Source organism: Cnephaeus nilssonii, assembly GCF_951640355.1.
Source record: "Cnephaeus nilssonii genome assembly, chromosome: Y".
Taxonomy (NCBI): domain Eukaryota; kingdom Metazoa; phylum Chordata; class Mammalia; order Chiroptera; family Vespertilionidae; genus Cnephaeus; species Cnephaeus nilssonii.
In genome coordinates, this window is record NC_137096.1 from 2,314,130 (window position 1) to 2,329,656 (window position 15,527).

Sequence of the window (15,527 nt, forward strand, 5' to 3'; positions counted from 1 at the left end):
AGCATAAAGTATTCCAGTTGCAGTGTCAACAATAGTGCATGCATATTTGTCTGCAAAGGGTACATAAAGTGGTTCAATAAAATCAATTTGTAAGACTTGATTAGGCACAAATGCTTTAGTCAGTCTGGGTGGTGTAAGAGATTACTCACTGCACTACAAACACCTCCAATAACATTACAAGAACCAAATACAAATTCATTCACACCTCAATACCCTCTAAAAGGAGGACGTGAAGATGTAACCAAAGCACTTAAAAAACTTCTGGAAGAAGATATAATAGAACCAGGCAGATCACACATTCCTGGGGTTTCCACACTTCTAAATGGGTTGTTGTTGTTATTATTATTATTATTATTATTATTATTATTATTATTTCTGAATTGATTATTGTCCCTGAAGAACAGATTGTTCCTTCTCCAATAATAAGCTTGTCCTGGTCTATATTGGTCATTCTGCCTGTTTTAATTGGTTTGGGGTGTTTTTAAGGGCTTTAGAGGTCCTCTATACTGTTGCATGGGGAATGAATATTTCTTTGATTCATTTGCCATGAAGGCGAATTTATTTTCTGCTGATAGGTCTTGGTGCAATTGGATTTTCCTTTTAATATGCTCTGCGGTGTCGGACCTTGCGATAAGGTTTTGAAGCTGCATTTTGTAGCCATCTGGAGCGTTTCTTATTAGTACCTTGACTATCCCTTCTACATCTGAGTTTTCCCATGGTGAGCTCAGATCTGGTTTATAGAGGCCAGTTAGGGTCACCAATTTCCTTAATTGGGCCTGTAATTGTGTAGGAGACTCCCAGTGTGCTGAAAACTGTCCCGAAGACAGGTCCACTGATGGAAACACTCTTCTCCATGCATCTCCTATCCAGCTCCAGAATGATCTTCCAGTATTTGAGTGTTGTTCTGCAGTTTCCTTTACTGCTGTTTTTAACTTGGCTACTTCTGTTGCATCTATCACTGCTGTGAGTTCATCTGCACTTAACATAGACGTGTGGCCTCCAAGTTCGTATATTTTTACAAGCCACTCTACGGTCGTTAATTCCCCTTTAATTAATAATTTTCTGAGTTCTGCTAGTTCCTGCCTTGAAAATGAGGTGAATTCTACCGATTCCTCAGCCCCTTCATTTTCAGATTTTATTACCTCCTTCTTTACTACTCCTGGCTTGCTGGAGCATTTTGCAACTACCTTCTGTGCTGGTGATCTTCCCTGGTCGGTGTCCTCCTGCAGGTGATGGATGGTCTGCAGTACTATTCCTACTACCTGCTGTGGTGGCGCCTTTTCTATTATTGGAATCAGAATGTTAGGATCTACTATGTTTTGATTGAGGCCTGGGGCTGTCTGCATTTTATATTTGGCCCTCAGGGCATCCTCTACCGGCCTCCATTTGCTTTCTGATAGTATGTTAGGCTCGGTAGGGTCATTTCTTTTGCAAAGCTTGTTAAAGAAGTTTTTAACTTTCTGCATGGTGTTGAGTGAGACGGAGCCTTGGTCCGTACCTACCCAACGGACAGAATCCTTGTGTATGCGGGGTGTTCCTATTGCAGCATGTGGTTTCTAGATGAACCTAAAAAACACTTTAAGGGCTTAGGGCTTTTACATCAAGATAGTGGGGTGTTCATTAATTTTGGAAGTTACAGAGTATTGTGGTTTCCACAAAGCAAACATTTCACACAATAATTATTTCATACATTAGAGGGGTTTCCTTATGACCATAACATTATTATAAGAATGTCAAAATCAACTAAATATGCTATGTTAATAAAGAAGAAAACTCACATGGTTATCTCAATATATCTTGCAGGAAATAGCTATAGGTTTTCCTATTAAATGACTGGTCAGGTGGCCTAGCCCACTGGATTCTGCATAATCTTAACCTCCTCCCATTTCTGCATCCCAACTAGCACTGGGATCTCCCACTGCAGGATGGTAGGAGGAGGTGGTCAGTCTCAACATTTCTTCATTCAGGTCCACTTTCTGTCTCCTCTCCCCATTCTGGGAAAAACTTGAGCTCCAGTGATGTTTTAATCTGGGTTCCTTGGCTGGGCAGAGATTCAAAGTGCAACAAAACCCAGGGATAGAATTGAAAGTGTTAGAGCAATGCTGATGAGGAATTAAGATTAATCCTGATCTATCCTTTCCTTTTAATATTTAAGCATCTAGCATTGCCACCATTCCACTGCAGGTTATGTATTCTGGCAGCAGAGTCTCAGTTTTGGTACCCTTTCCCCTCCCTTTTCCTTATTTTGACTGGTTCTCCATCCTGCTCTTTTTCTATGCAGTATTAAACAACAGGGAGCTAGAAATAGAAATTATAAACAGCCATGTCACAACCCCTGGACAGGCCATGGGACAGTCCATGATCTAGTTAAGCGATTTTCAATGGTTTTTGATATCATGGTAGAGATAAACTAATGACTAAAATTTTGTGGTGCACCAAAAATACACTTTTTGCTGATCTGATAAAGTGTTGGTATAATTTTTCTTTATACTGGATGACTATTGTGGTGGTGGTTGTCTTTTTTTTTTTTAATGTATGGGAAAGCGATCAGTGCCCCTGACTAAAGAGGTTTTGCATGTTTTAAAAATTCTCCCACATACCAGTTGACAATCACTGCTGTAGTGGCCCGTGTTTACCCTGTGGTCCCCCGCCCCTATCTCAATCCTTCCGAATCAACGTGCCTTAGGCAGGGCTCAACATCCACCTTTGGACAGGAAACTGGCAGTAAACGGAGAAAGGATCGGGAGAGGAAATTGGGGGATGGACAGCAGTAGGGGTAAGGCCAATGGCGGGAGGGGGCGGAAGCAGGGGCGGGGCGGGACCTGCAGGGGGTGGGGCCCTCCAGTCACTGGGTCGCGCAATGGCTTGTGGGAGTCGACGCAGCGGCCGTTGCCGTGGCATCAGCGAGTGTGCGAGGTCCGCCATATTTGAAGAGGAGAGGGCGGCGGCTGCCTGAGCCCCAACCTCTCCTGCACTCTGCCCTTTAGGGGCTCCGTTGAGCCCTTGCCCTTCTGCCTCCCCCAGCTCCCAGGCCTCTCTGGAGCCTGCCCTCAACGCCTCCACGGAGGCGGCCTCCTGAGGGTCTAGGTGTTTGTGACGCCTCCAGAGCTCACAGGCCAGGCCAAGATCGGCGGCCACGGAAAGGTGAGGCGATCGCTGAGGGACATTCGGAGGCCGTGACAGGAAGAAGGCACCCCCAAAGCCCATCTACTCTCCGCGGGGAGCCCCTGCCCGAGGAACACTAAAGAGGTAAGAGCCCCCCTGGCCGCGGGAGGCCGGAGTCGCACAGGGCTCTCCCCTTCTGCCCGCGGGTCTCGACACCGGCCTCGGCGGCGTTTCTTTCTGCCGGGCTGGGAACGGACGTTTGCCTCTCCTTCTTGCCTGGGCGCACTCTGATTTGGGGGTAAAGACGTCTGTGTCGGCCATTGATGTGCCGCCCGATCCTCTCTGAGGCCAGTAGCTTGATCTGAGCAGCAGTGGGCTCAGGGCCATAGAACTGTTTCTTCTTCCCCAGGACATGCGCGGCAGATCCGCCATTTGACTCGAATGTCCGAGGCGGGGGTGGGTGGGGGGATGGAGGGGGGGGTGGAGGGTGGCGGGGGGGAGAGAAGAGGGGGGCTCACAGTGCTGTTTGAGAGGCCGACGCTGTGGGCGCGTGCCCTTATTTGTCAGTGGAAATGGCTGATGGCTCTGTCTTGTCTCTTTGCTGACTCTGAACCCATCTGGGCCCGGCAGCTAAGCACTCCGTGTCCCCTGCTCTGCAGCGCGGCCAACCTAGGCTGGACGCCGAGCTGGTCTGCTGGTTGAACTGCAGCCACTGTCACCACCAAGGTGGCCTTGTCTGACCGGAGAGCCGGGCCCAGATATGGCTGACCTTGGTCAGCTCCCGCCATAGCCTCCTTCTTATGAGACAGTGGCTTTGATAGGTGTGTTTTTAAATTATGGTAATATTAATTGCAGCTGTAGAAGAAATATTTTATGAATTGTGTGAAAACTAAAATTTACATAGGAATTTCAAAAATGAGAACATTTGTTATTTTATGAAATTCCGTTAAACTTTGTTTGAATTTTCCACTGTGCACTTACTCCTCCGGTGTTTGAATAATTTAATGTAGATTTTAAAGTTAATTTAGTAATTTGTACATGTGTTTTATATTTATCCTCTGTTGTAAGGGGGGTTTGTAGCATTTTCTTACTGTAAAACACATTCATACTATAACCACATAACATTTGTATATTTTTGCTTTAAAGAAAGAATTTTGGGTGCTTTCATTTGGTACAGTTTTAATAGATCTTTTCTGAGATCTTATGATTAGAAATTATTTTGTAAGAACTAGTTAATTATAAGTTAGGGTGGGTGTCTGAAACCATATTTTTGAATTTAAAAGAAAACTGTAAACTCCTACATTTTCCTTGCTGCCTGAATTCATGAACTGCCATTTGGCCTCCACAAATGTGTAAGGTATTTGAAGACATTTTACTAAGGGGTCAGCATTTTCCCTGTTCAAAACTCATGCTTGTGGGTTGGTTTGTTTGGAGGATATTTTCCCATTGGTTTTTGGAGAGAGTAGAAAGAGGGAAAGACCAGAGAAACACTGTGAGAGAAACACATTGATTGGTTGCCTCCGGTTGGAGCCGGGACCAAGGACTGGAGGGGGGAGAGGGAAGCCTGCAGCCAAGGTTTGTGCCCTTGACTGGATTGGAACCAGGACTCTTCAGTCCACAGGTGACAGTCACTCTACCCCCTGAGCCAAACTGACTAGGGCCATGCATGTCCTTTAAATTTTAATGTTTCAAACTTTATTGTTACAGTGGGAAGAATGAAAGCCTGAAGTATTTGCAATTAGTGTTCAGGAGTCACCTGAAAAGTGTTTTATTTCACTGACTTAAAGATAAGTTTTTAAAATTACAACTATTTCCCTATGCACATTTAACCTATCATCATGATTTTTAGTTTTATTATTATTTTTGTTAGTCTTACTAATATTTGATGTTTTCCCCTAAACTTGGAGGGAATTTCTGTAGCATGTAAATAATAGCAAAATATTATATTTAGGAGTGAGTGCTAAAGAAGTAATTTTTAAGAAAAGATTTTTACCTTTAACTGCATTATTGGATAGATATGGCCAAATAGGATTTTTCCTGAGGCCTTTTTTCTTCTAGGATCTTGAAATGCATTTCTAATATCTCAGTAAGATAAGACACTCTTTGTTTATTTCTCAAAATAGATAATTTTTTTTTGATGAGAGATTTTTAATGAAGCTTACAATTTTGAAATTGGTGTCATAAAATTTTAATATTCTAAATTTAGCTGGATAAATGTACTTTTCTTTTAGCTTTTTAATATTTTTTCATTTGTTTTAGCATGATCATGTGGAAACCTCTGTTTTTTTAAGCCAAATGAAAGATACTTATTTTAAATTTAGGCAAAGGGACTGGAACTTAAAAGGTAGGAAAACCGCCCATCCAGTATGGTTCAGTGGTTGTGCATCAACCTGTGAATCAAGAGGTGAAGGTTAGATTCCTGGTCAGGGCACATTTTGGGGTTGTGGGCTTGATCCCCAGTGCAGGAGGCAGCTGATCAATGATTCTCATTATTGCTGTTTCTATCTCCCGCTTCCTTCCTCTCTGAAATCAATAAAAAATATTTAAAATAGGAAAACAGTTGTACCTTTTGGTTTAAAAGCAAGTTATTTTTTTTAACGCCTTTATTGAGATACTAGAGGCCCAATGCATGAAATTTGTGCACTAGTGTGGGGGAGAGCGGGGGAGGTGTCCCTCATCCAAGCCTGTGCCCTCTCACAGTCCGGGAGCCCACAGGGGATTCCGACTGACAGCTTAAGTCTGCTCCCCGCTTCTGGCTGAGCAGTGCTCCCCCTTTAGGAGCATACTGACCACCCGGGGCAGCTCCTGTGTTGAGCATCTGCCCCTGGGTGGTCAATGTGCGTCATAGCAACCAGTTGTTCCACCATTTGGTCAATTTGCATATTAGACTTTTATTATATAGGACTAGAGGCCCAATGCATGAAAATTTGTGCAAGAGTAGGCCTTCCCCCAGCTGCCTGCACCGGCTTCCCTCTGGCATCTGAAACCCGGGCTTCCCTCCTACAGCACCCAGGACCCGGGCTGCTTCTCTCTGCCACCCGCCCTCTGGCACCCCGGGCCTGGGCTGCTTCTCACCTCTGGCTGCCAGCAGGCACCCAGGACCCAGACTGGCTTCTCTCGTGCGACTGCCTGCAGGCAGCCAGGACTCGGGCTGGCTTCCCACCGGCCCTGACTTTTCCAGGAAGGATGTCCAGAATGACTTCGGTCTAATTAGCATATTACCCTTTTATTATAGACACTTTTTGTATACCACTAAATTTATTTTTACTCTGTGCAATGACACAATTTTTAGAAATTTATAGAGTTGTGAAAACAACACCCCAAACCTGTTTTCAATATTTTCATTACTACACTTCCACTTAGTTGCATCAGCCTCTTCCCCAACCTTTTTAGCCCCAGGCTATTTCTAGTTTACTTTGTATTACTGTATATTTGTTTACCTTCGATGTTCTCATAATGGATTATACAATATGTAGTATCTTTTTTTATTTTATTTAATTACCATCTAATGACATATATAATATTTTACTTATTTTTAAAGAAAGAGGAACGGAGAGGGAGGAATAGGCAAACATCAATACCTTGCCTCCCACAAGCACTCCAGGCTGGGGATTGAACCCATAACCTTGTTTGTGCACTACCAGGAATTGAACCCAAAACCCCAGTGCACAGGATGTCGTTCCAACCAACAGCCATACCAGCCAGGGCCAATATGTAGTCTTTATATATGGTTTCTTCCAATCAGATAATGTTTCTGAGGTTCATGTAATATATACTTATATAGAGTATCCCCTCAAAAATGTATACACACTTTAATAGCTGATAGCTCAATTTAAAAAATGTATTTTAATATACACTGCCTTTATAAATATTCAAAGTGTGTATGTACATTTTTGGGGACACAGTATATCATATGGAATTCAGATAACACTGTTAGGCACACTAATTTATAAGTCTCCCTGGGTAAACATCCTTATATAATAAAAGGGTAATATGCAAATTGACCCTAATGGCAGAATGACCGGTCGCTATGACGTGCACTGACCACTAGGGTTCTGCCCCCTCATGGTCAGTGCGCTCCCACAGGGGGACCTCAGCCACAAGCCAGGCTGACGCCTCCTCTGCAGTGCTCCCGGGCTGCCAGAGGGATGTCTGACTGCCAGTTTAGGCCTAAGCTGGCAGGTGGACATCCCGCAAGGGGTCCTGGACTGGGAGAGGGTGTAGGCCAGGCTGAGGGGGTCCCCTCCTCCCCCCCGCCAAGTGCACGAAAATTCTAGTCCTATGTAATAAAAGCCCAGTGACCAAAATGGCGAATGACCAGAACAACCAGAGACCAGAACAACCACAGCCCCTCGCCCTGGCTGGCCCCGACCTGCAAGCCATTAGGGGTGATGAGGCAGGCAGGTGAATAGTTAGGGGCGATCAGGCAGGTGAGCGGTTAGGAGCCAGTGGTCCCGGATTGCGAGACGGATGTTCGACAGCCAGTTTAGGCCCAATCAGCAGGGATCCCTGCGGGATCGGGCCTAAACTGGCAGTTGGACATCTCTCGAGAGGTCCCGGATTGCAATAGGGTGCATGCTGGGCTGAGGCCTCCCCCCCCCCCCCCCCATGCACAAATTTCATGCACCGGGCCTTCAGTGTGTGTGTGTCTGTGTGTGTGTGTGTGTACATATACTGTGTATACATATATGTATCAGTGTATGTATGTATATATACTATTTCTCTTTTCACTCTTTTAGTTGCATTTCTTAAAGTGCAAATGTTTTAAAATTTTGGTTTGTATTGATTTGAGAGAGAGAGAGGAAGGGATAGGATTAGAGAGAGCTCTATCAATTGGTTGCCTCCAGCACACACTCCACCCAGGGACTGAACCTGCAACTTGAGCATATGCCCTGAGTGGGAATCTAACCACTGACCCTGTGGTGCATGGGATGATCCTCAACCTACTGATCCATACCAGGCAGGGTAAAAAGTTTTTAATTTTTATAAAATCCTGTTTACTTTTCTTTTTGATTGTTTATGCTTTTCATGTTCTATGGAAGAAATCTTTGCCTAACTGAAGGTCATAAGTATTTATAACTGAACCCAGGTTAACTGCCTGCTGCAACAAAAGCCAAAGAAAATATATTTATTCAAGTGTTGGTAGCCTGAGAAGATGGGGGACTGTACTCAAGGCCCACATTAAAATCTCAGTGCAGGCAAGTGTTTTTATCTGGAGGGAGAGGGAAAGCAGAAAAAAGATATCGCGGGGATTGAGCTGTGGACATACTAGCAGTGTTCTTGCTGGTCTCGATAGAGATCTTGAATGTCAGTTGAAGTCTGGAGCCAAGCCACTCCATGTCCACGCAAGATCAAGGTTTCTGCAGTCTGCTAAAAAAAAATAAAAAAAAAATGCATGACTGTGTACGTTAATAAGTGGTGAATGAATGGGAAGACCTAGGACATTAAAGTATATACTATTGCAGATTTTATAAACACAACTTAGGTTACTCTCTACTTATAAGACAACTAGAGGCCTGGTGCACGAATTCGTTCACTGGTGGGGTCCAGCTGGCCTGCCCTGATGGTTCCTGATGGTTGAGGGGCCATGGGTGGGGCTGGCTGGGGTAAGGGTCCGTGGGCAGTTTGCAGGCTGGCCCTGCCTTTGATGTGGGTGGGGTGGGGAGCCACCTCTGGGGTGGAGCCGGACAGCCCTTACCCCAGTCGTGGTGGGGGTGCCCACTCGGGGGCGGGGCATGCTGGGGCGAGGGGACGTGGGTATTCTGGTCGTTTCACCATTCAGTCGATTTGCATATTACCCTATTATTGTATAGGACATGAAATTAAATCAAGGAAAGAGAAAATGATGTGATTAAGAGATGCACTAAAATCCAGATATATGAGGCTGCTGTCAGATAGCACTGCATATTGTTTTACGACAAAATATATTTTTGAAATTAGAAAGAGAACACTCTAAAATAATGATAAAAGTATAGTAAATACATAAGCCAGTAATTTACTTATTAGTAAGTATTACGTACTGTACATAATTGGATTGCTATACTTTTATACAACTGGCTGAACCGATTTCAACACAAACTAAGATGGTTTCCATCACTCACTAAGTAATGGGAATTTTCAACTTGGGTTATAATCCTGTGGGACCACCATTGTATATGTGATCTCAGGTTGACCAAAATGCCATTATTCAGTGCATGGCTATATTTACATTCTGATCTACATTCCAGTTTGGTTAAACTTTTTATTTTTTAAATATATTTTTATTGAGAGGATGGGAGAGGAAGAGACAGATAGAAACATCAATGATGAGAGAGAATCATTGATCTACTGCCTTCTACATGCCCCACACTGGGGATCTAGCCGGCAACCCAGGCATTCACCCTGACCAGCACTGGAATTGTGGTTCATAGGTCAACACTCAACGACTGAGCCACACTAGTGAGGCTTTTTTTCATGTTTTTAATTCATATTTGGCGAGTTCAGAAATCCTGTCTGGTATGTATGTGTTTTACAGAGCACCTAAATAATTCTGTGCCTAGTAACTGACAGAAAGTGAAAGAACATTTTACTTTATTTTCAAAATCTAGATCTGTTTGTAGAGGATTGATGCATTATTTGATGGTACTTCAATTTATTATTTTTGTAACTGATGAATAATGAGAGCTTTAAACATACTGTAAAATCAAACTAAATTGTTTTCCTGTAGATCACTAAAACTTTTATGTTATTTCATGACTTTTAGAGAGAGAGAAACATTGGTTCCACTTACTTATGCACTCATTAGTTGATTCTTGAATGTGCCCTGACTGGGGTGGAATTGCAACCTCGGTGTATCCGGATGATGCTCTAACCAACTGAGTTACCCTACCAGGGCCCTTTGGGTCATTTTTATGAGCTGATAATTGGAAGGTTTTCTATTAGAGCATGTTAAGTAAAACGAGAAGATAATCTAAGAAGAAAAAAGAACAAGGAAGCCCCCTTTTCAGTTTTGTATGCTTTTTTCATTTCTGCTAACTTAAATGGCTATTGAAGCCTGTAAGATCATTGATCACCTTTCTCTTTTGTGGCGATTTTCTGTGAATATCTGGTGCTATTTCTGTGAACTTCTAAGTGAGTATTTATTTTGAACTTGACCATCAGAAATGATTATATGCTATTAGACTCATGTTCTACTTAAACATAATATTTGTCTGGAAAATTTGGTAGTCTTTTAATAGTGCATCATGAATGGAGACCAGTGGTCTTGAAACTTTGAGGATTCTGAAATGTTTATCTTGTGGGCTGATTAAAAACATAGATTATCAGGCTATTAGACTTTGTCTTCAGACTGAGATTATCTAAAACTGGAGTTAGGGCCCTAATGATTTGCTTTTATTAAGAGTTGGAGAATAACTGGTTTAGGGGTTTATCATCAGTGTAGCCTATCTTTTGGTTTAAACACTGAATTTCTCTAATTCTGTTTTAAAACTGTTTATTCATTTGTTGTATTTTGAGAGAAAGGGGAAGAGAGAAAAAAACATCAATTTGCTGTTTCATCTATTGATGCCTCACTGGTTGATTCTTGGATGCCTCACTGATTGACTCACTGGCAGGAGAACCACAACCTTGGTGTGTCTGGAAGATGCTCTAACCCATTGGTCAGCAAACTCATGAGTCAGCAGAGCCAAATATCAACAGTACAACGATTGAAATTTCTTTTGAGAGCCAAAATTTTTAAGCTTAAAGTTCTTCTAATGCCACTTCTTCAACATAGACTCGCCCAGGCCGTGGTATGTTGTGGAAGAGCCATACACAAGGGGCCAAAGAGCTGCATGTGGCTCGCAATCTGCAGTAACCAACTGAGCTATCTGGCCAGGGCCCATTTTTACTTTTATATTTTAGTTTCAAGAAGTACTGAATATCAGCATTAATATAGTCACTAATAGATACTAGGTACTGTATAAAGGCAATGGGGAAAAAGTGTGAGTAAAAGGAATTGCTCCATCAGTTGTTGGTTTAGATTTGTAACTGAACAAACAATAGTCTGTGCTGCCTGCCAATTAAGCAGAGACAGTTGAATCATATATGAACATTTATTCCAATATTGTTGGCAGTATGGGAGAGCAGTAGGTTATCCACAAAAATCTGCTCTGCAGCTCACCATAAGCCAGCTGCTTATCCTTTATAATAAAGCGGTAATATGCAAATTGACCATCACCCCAACACACAAGATGGCCGCCCCCATTTGGTCAAAGATGGCTGCCCCCATGTGGACACAAGATGGCCGCCACAAGATGGCTGGCAGGGGAGGGCATTTGGGAGGGACCAGGCCTGCAAGGGAGGGCAGTTGGGGGCAATCAGGCTTGCAGGGGAGGGCAGTTAGGGGTGACTGGGCCGGCAGAGGAGGGCAGTTGGGGGCGACCAGGCCTGTGGGGGAGGACAGTTGCGGGGAGGACCCAGGCCTGCAGGGGAGGGCAGTTGGGGGCAACAGGCCTGCAGGGGAGGGCAGTTGGGGGTGACCAGGCCTGCAGGGGAGGACAGTTAGGGGTGATCACGCTGGCAAGGGAGGGCAGTTAAGGGCTATCGGCCTAGCAGGGAGCAGTTAGGTGTCAATCAGGCTGGCAGGGGAGTGGTTAGGGGGTGATCAGGCTGGCAGGCAGACGAGCGGTTGGGAGCCAGCAGTCCTGGATTGTGAAAGGGATGTCTGACATTCCTAGAGGGGTCCCAGATTGGAGAGGTGCAGGCTGGGCTGAGGGACACCCCCACCCTCGTGCACGAATTTTGTGCACTGGGTCTCTAGTTTAGGTAGAAGTACAAAGGAAATGTAGACAAAAAGGCAGTTTACAGATATGCGAAAGGACTAGCAGTCTTCAAAGAGCTTAGTGATAAGCAAGGGCTGGGGTTACTTGGGGAAATAGCCAAAGGGAGTGCCAAATGGTCAGTTAACAGGTAAGCAGGCTGGAGATTTGTAAAGGTCTTCAGGTATGCCAAAAAGGCTGGAGATCATCAAAGGGCTGGTGATTCTGGTTTCGGTAACAAATCTTAGTTAATCTTTCCATGGTAATAGGCAGCTCCAAATGGGAAGGAAAAGCAGCATGTCCAGGCCAGCGCTAAGTCAGGGTAGAATGTGCCTTCTTTAATCAGAATAAAACCATCATGTTTAACAGAGCATGATTAATATTTCTTACAATGCTAGCTGGTTCCCCAACATTCTATTTCTGCCCCCTTTCAGATTTAAGTTTACAAATTAACTCCCACAACCTTTTAAAGCTCAGAGTCTATGAGATACAGAGCAACATTTTCAAAGGAGGATATCAGATGATTTGGAACGTTCATGTTAAAGGATTTCTAAAAATGGAAAGGGGCATAGTCAGATTAAATACAGTAATTAATAAATTTGGTGACAAGGAGAAATGGATATTCTATGTAAATAAATTTTTCAGAAAACCAAATTTACTTTTAAGTATGGTTTAGCGTTTGATGGAGAATTTTTTTTTGTTATATTTCTTGCGTGTGTCAGTGTACATGCACTTGTGCACATGTGTATGTTTGTGTATGTGTGTGTGCATATATATTTCTGTATATAAAAGTGGTTTTGGGGTGAAAAGTTATTTTGGGGAGACCATAGAAGAGAAAAATCAGTCATCCAAACATTTTACCTCTCTTGATTCAATAGTATTATTAGAAATTTTTTCATTTTTTTAAAATTTATTTTTTTAATATATATTTTATTGATTTTTTTACAGAGAGGGATAGAGAGTTAGAAACATCCATGAGAGAGAAACATCGATCAGCTGCCTCCTGCAGGCCGCCTACTGGGCATGTGCCCGCAACCAGGGTACATGCCCTTGACCGGAATCAAACCTGGGACCCTCTAGTCCACAGGCCAACGCTCTATCCACTGAGCCAAACCGGTTAGGGCAGAAAATTTTTCACTTTTAAAAATTAGATTAATATCCTGTATGTACATGTTTGTGTTTGCTCTTTTTTCACTATTTTGCCATTTAAAGAGGTTTCCATGATAGGATTTACTAGGCTTCATAATATACCATCCTATCAATGTATTGTGACTTAGTTAATCTTTCCCTAAGTGTCCTTATAGAATGTCAAAATTTTTTGTTATGAATATACTGTGATGGACATCTTTGTGTTGATGAATGTTTGAATATTGTGTTGAATCATTAATGAATCATTTTCATTAGTTGTTGTTGTTAGGTTTGATCGAACTATTGAATCAATAACCTCTCCCCTGGGGACTGACCTTTAGGCCACTTCACAATGGACATGCCACTTGCTTAGACCACATTCCACTTGCTAATACCACTATCTCTCCTCTTGAGAGTTTTCCAGAATCTGGACCTGCACAGAGAATTCTCTGCCAGAAAAAACTTGCCTGGATTCCTTTAATAACTTCTGACTCCCTGTCTTTGGGGTTGGCACCATTTTGGGGCTCAGCCCATCTGGTATCCAGATGACCTAATTCTGTATAATAAATGTCTAATATGCTGAGTGTCTGGTTGACCGGTTGGCCATTGAACCAATCAAAGCGTAATATGGTAATGATATGCTAAGGTCTTTCAACTGCTCGATATGATATGCACTGCCTACCAGGGGGCAGATAGTTGACTGATCGACCAGTCACTATGACATGCACTGACCACCAGGGGGCAGGCGCTCCGACTGGTAGGTTAGCTTGCTACTGGGGTCTGGCTAATAGGGACTGAGCAAGAAGGGCTGGACATGCCCTGGAGCCCTCCTGCATTCCCTCCCTGGCTGGCCGACCTCCTGTGTCCCTACCTGGCCCTGATCATGCGCTGGTGGGGTCCCTCGGCATGGCCTGCATCCTCCCGCAATCTGGGACCGCCCGGGATGTTGGAAAGCTGGTTTCGGCCCAATTCTGCAGGCCAGTTAGAGAGACCCCACTGGTGCATGATTTCGTGCACCGGGCCTCTAGTAAATTCATAATTTTTAAAAAATTTAATAAATCTATTGTTCAGGTTATTACAATTGTTCCTCTGTTTTCCCCCATAGCTCCCCTCCACCTGGTTCCCACCCCACCCTCTGCCCTTACCTCCCACAACTGTCCTCATCCATAGGTGTACGATTTTTGTCCAGTCTCTTCCTGCACCCCCCACACCCCTTTCCCCCCGAGAATTGTCAGTCCACTCCTTTTCTGTGCCCCTGATTCTATTATATTCACCAGTTTATTCTGTTCATCAGATTTTTTTATTCACTTGATTTTTAGATTCACTTGTTGATAGATATGTATTTGTTCATAATTTTTATCTTTACCTTTTTCTTCTTCCTCTTCTTAAAGAACACCTTTCAGCATTTCCTATAATACTGGTTTGGGGGTGATGAACTCCTTTAGCTTCTTCTTACCTGTGAAGCTCTTTATCTGACCGTCAATTCTGAATGATATCTTTGCTGGATAGGGTACTCTTGGTTGTAGGTTCTTGCTGTTCATCACTTTGAAAATTTCTTGCCATTTCCGTCTGGCCTGCATAGTTTCTGTTGAGAAATCAACTGACAATCATATGGGTGCTCCCTTGTAGGTAACTAACTGTTTTTCTCTTGTTGCTTTTAATATTCTCTCTTTGTCTTTTGCTCTTGGCATTTTAATGATGATGTGTCTTGGTGTGGTCCTCTTTGGATTCCTTTTGTTTGGGGTTCTGTGCACTTCCTGGACTTGTAAGTCTATTTCTTTCACTAGGTGGGGGAAGTTTTCTGTTATTATTTCTTCAAATAGGTTTTCAGTATCTTGCTCTCTGTCTTCTTCTGACACCCCCATAATTCTGATGTTGGTACGCTTGAAGTTGTCCCAGAGGCTCCTTACACTATCTTCATATTTTTGGATTATTTTTTCTTTTTGTTTGTCCGGTTGAGTGTTTTTTGCTTCTTTGTATTTCAAATCTTTGACTTGATTTTTGTGATCCTCTAGTCTGCTCTTAGAGCTCTGTATAATATTTTTTATTTCAGTCAGTGTACGCTTAATTTCTAGTTGGTCCTTTTTCATATCCTCAAGGGTCTCGCTAAATTTATTGGCCTTTTCTAGAAAATTCTTGGAAAACCTTATAACCGTGGTTTTGAACTCTATATACAGTCATTTGCTTTCCTCCATTTCTTTCATTTGTGATCTGTTTCTTTGTCTCCACATTTGGCTGCTTCCCTGAGTTGATAGAGTGGCTTTGTGTGCTAGGTGTCCTATAGGGCCCAGTGGCTCAGCCTCCCCAGTTACCTGAGGTGAACACTCTTGGTGCACCACTTCGTGTGCTGTGTGCACAGTCTTTTTTGTTATTGTTTTTTTTTTCTTTTCATTTTTTTATTAAGGTATTATATGTGTACATATCTTACCATTGCCCCCCCACTCCACTCCCATACATGCCCTCATCCCCCAGAGTTTTGTGTCCATTGGTTATGTTTATATACATGCATGCAAGTCC

At 43.2% G+C, this 15,527-nt stretch overlaps 1 protein-coding gene across 18 annotated transcripts in view; it reads left to right on the top strand.

Moving 5' to 3' along the window:
* Window positions 1–2,925: 2,925 nt before the first annotated feature.
* LOC307096473 (ubiquitin carboxyl-terminal hydrolase 9X-like) overlaps window positions 2,926–15,527 on the top strand; it is a 221,341-nt gene continuing 208,739 nt past the window's right edge. For 16 of the 18 annotated variants that reach the window (XR_013813295.1, XM_079766139.1, XM_079766123.1 and 13 more), the window contains exon 1: window positions 2,926–3,249. The gene's annotated coding sequence lies outside the window, so the exon portion shown is untranslated. Of the gene's footprint in view, window positions 3,250–10,601; window positions 10,875–15,527 lie in introns of all 18 variants that reach the window. The other 2 variants (XM_079766132.1, XM_079766133.1) reach the window with 1 other exon arrangement.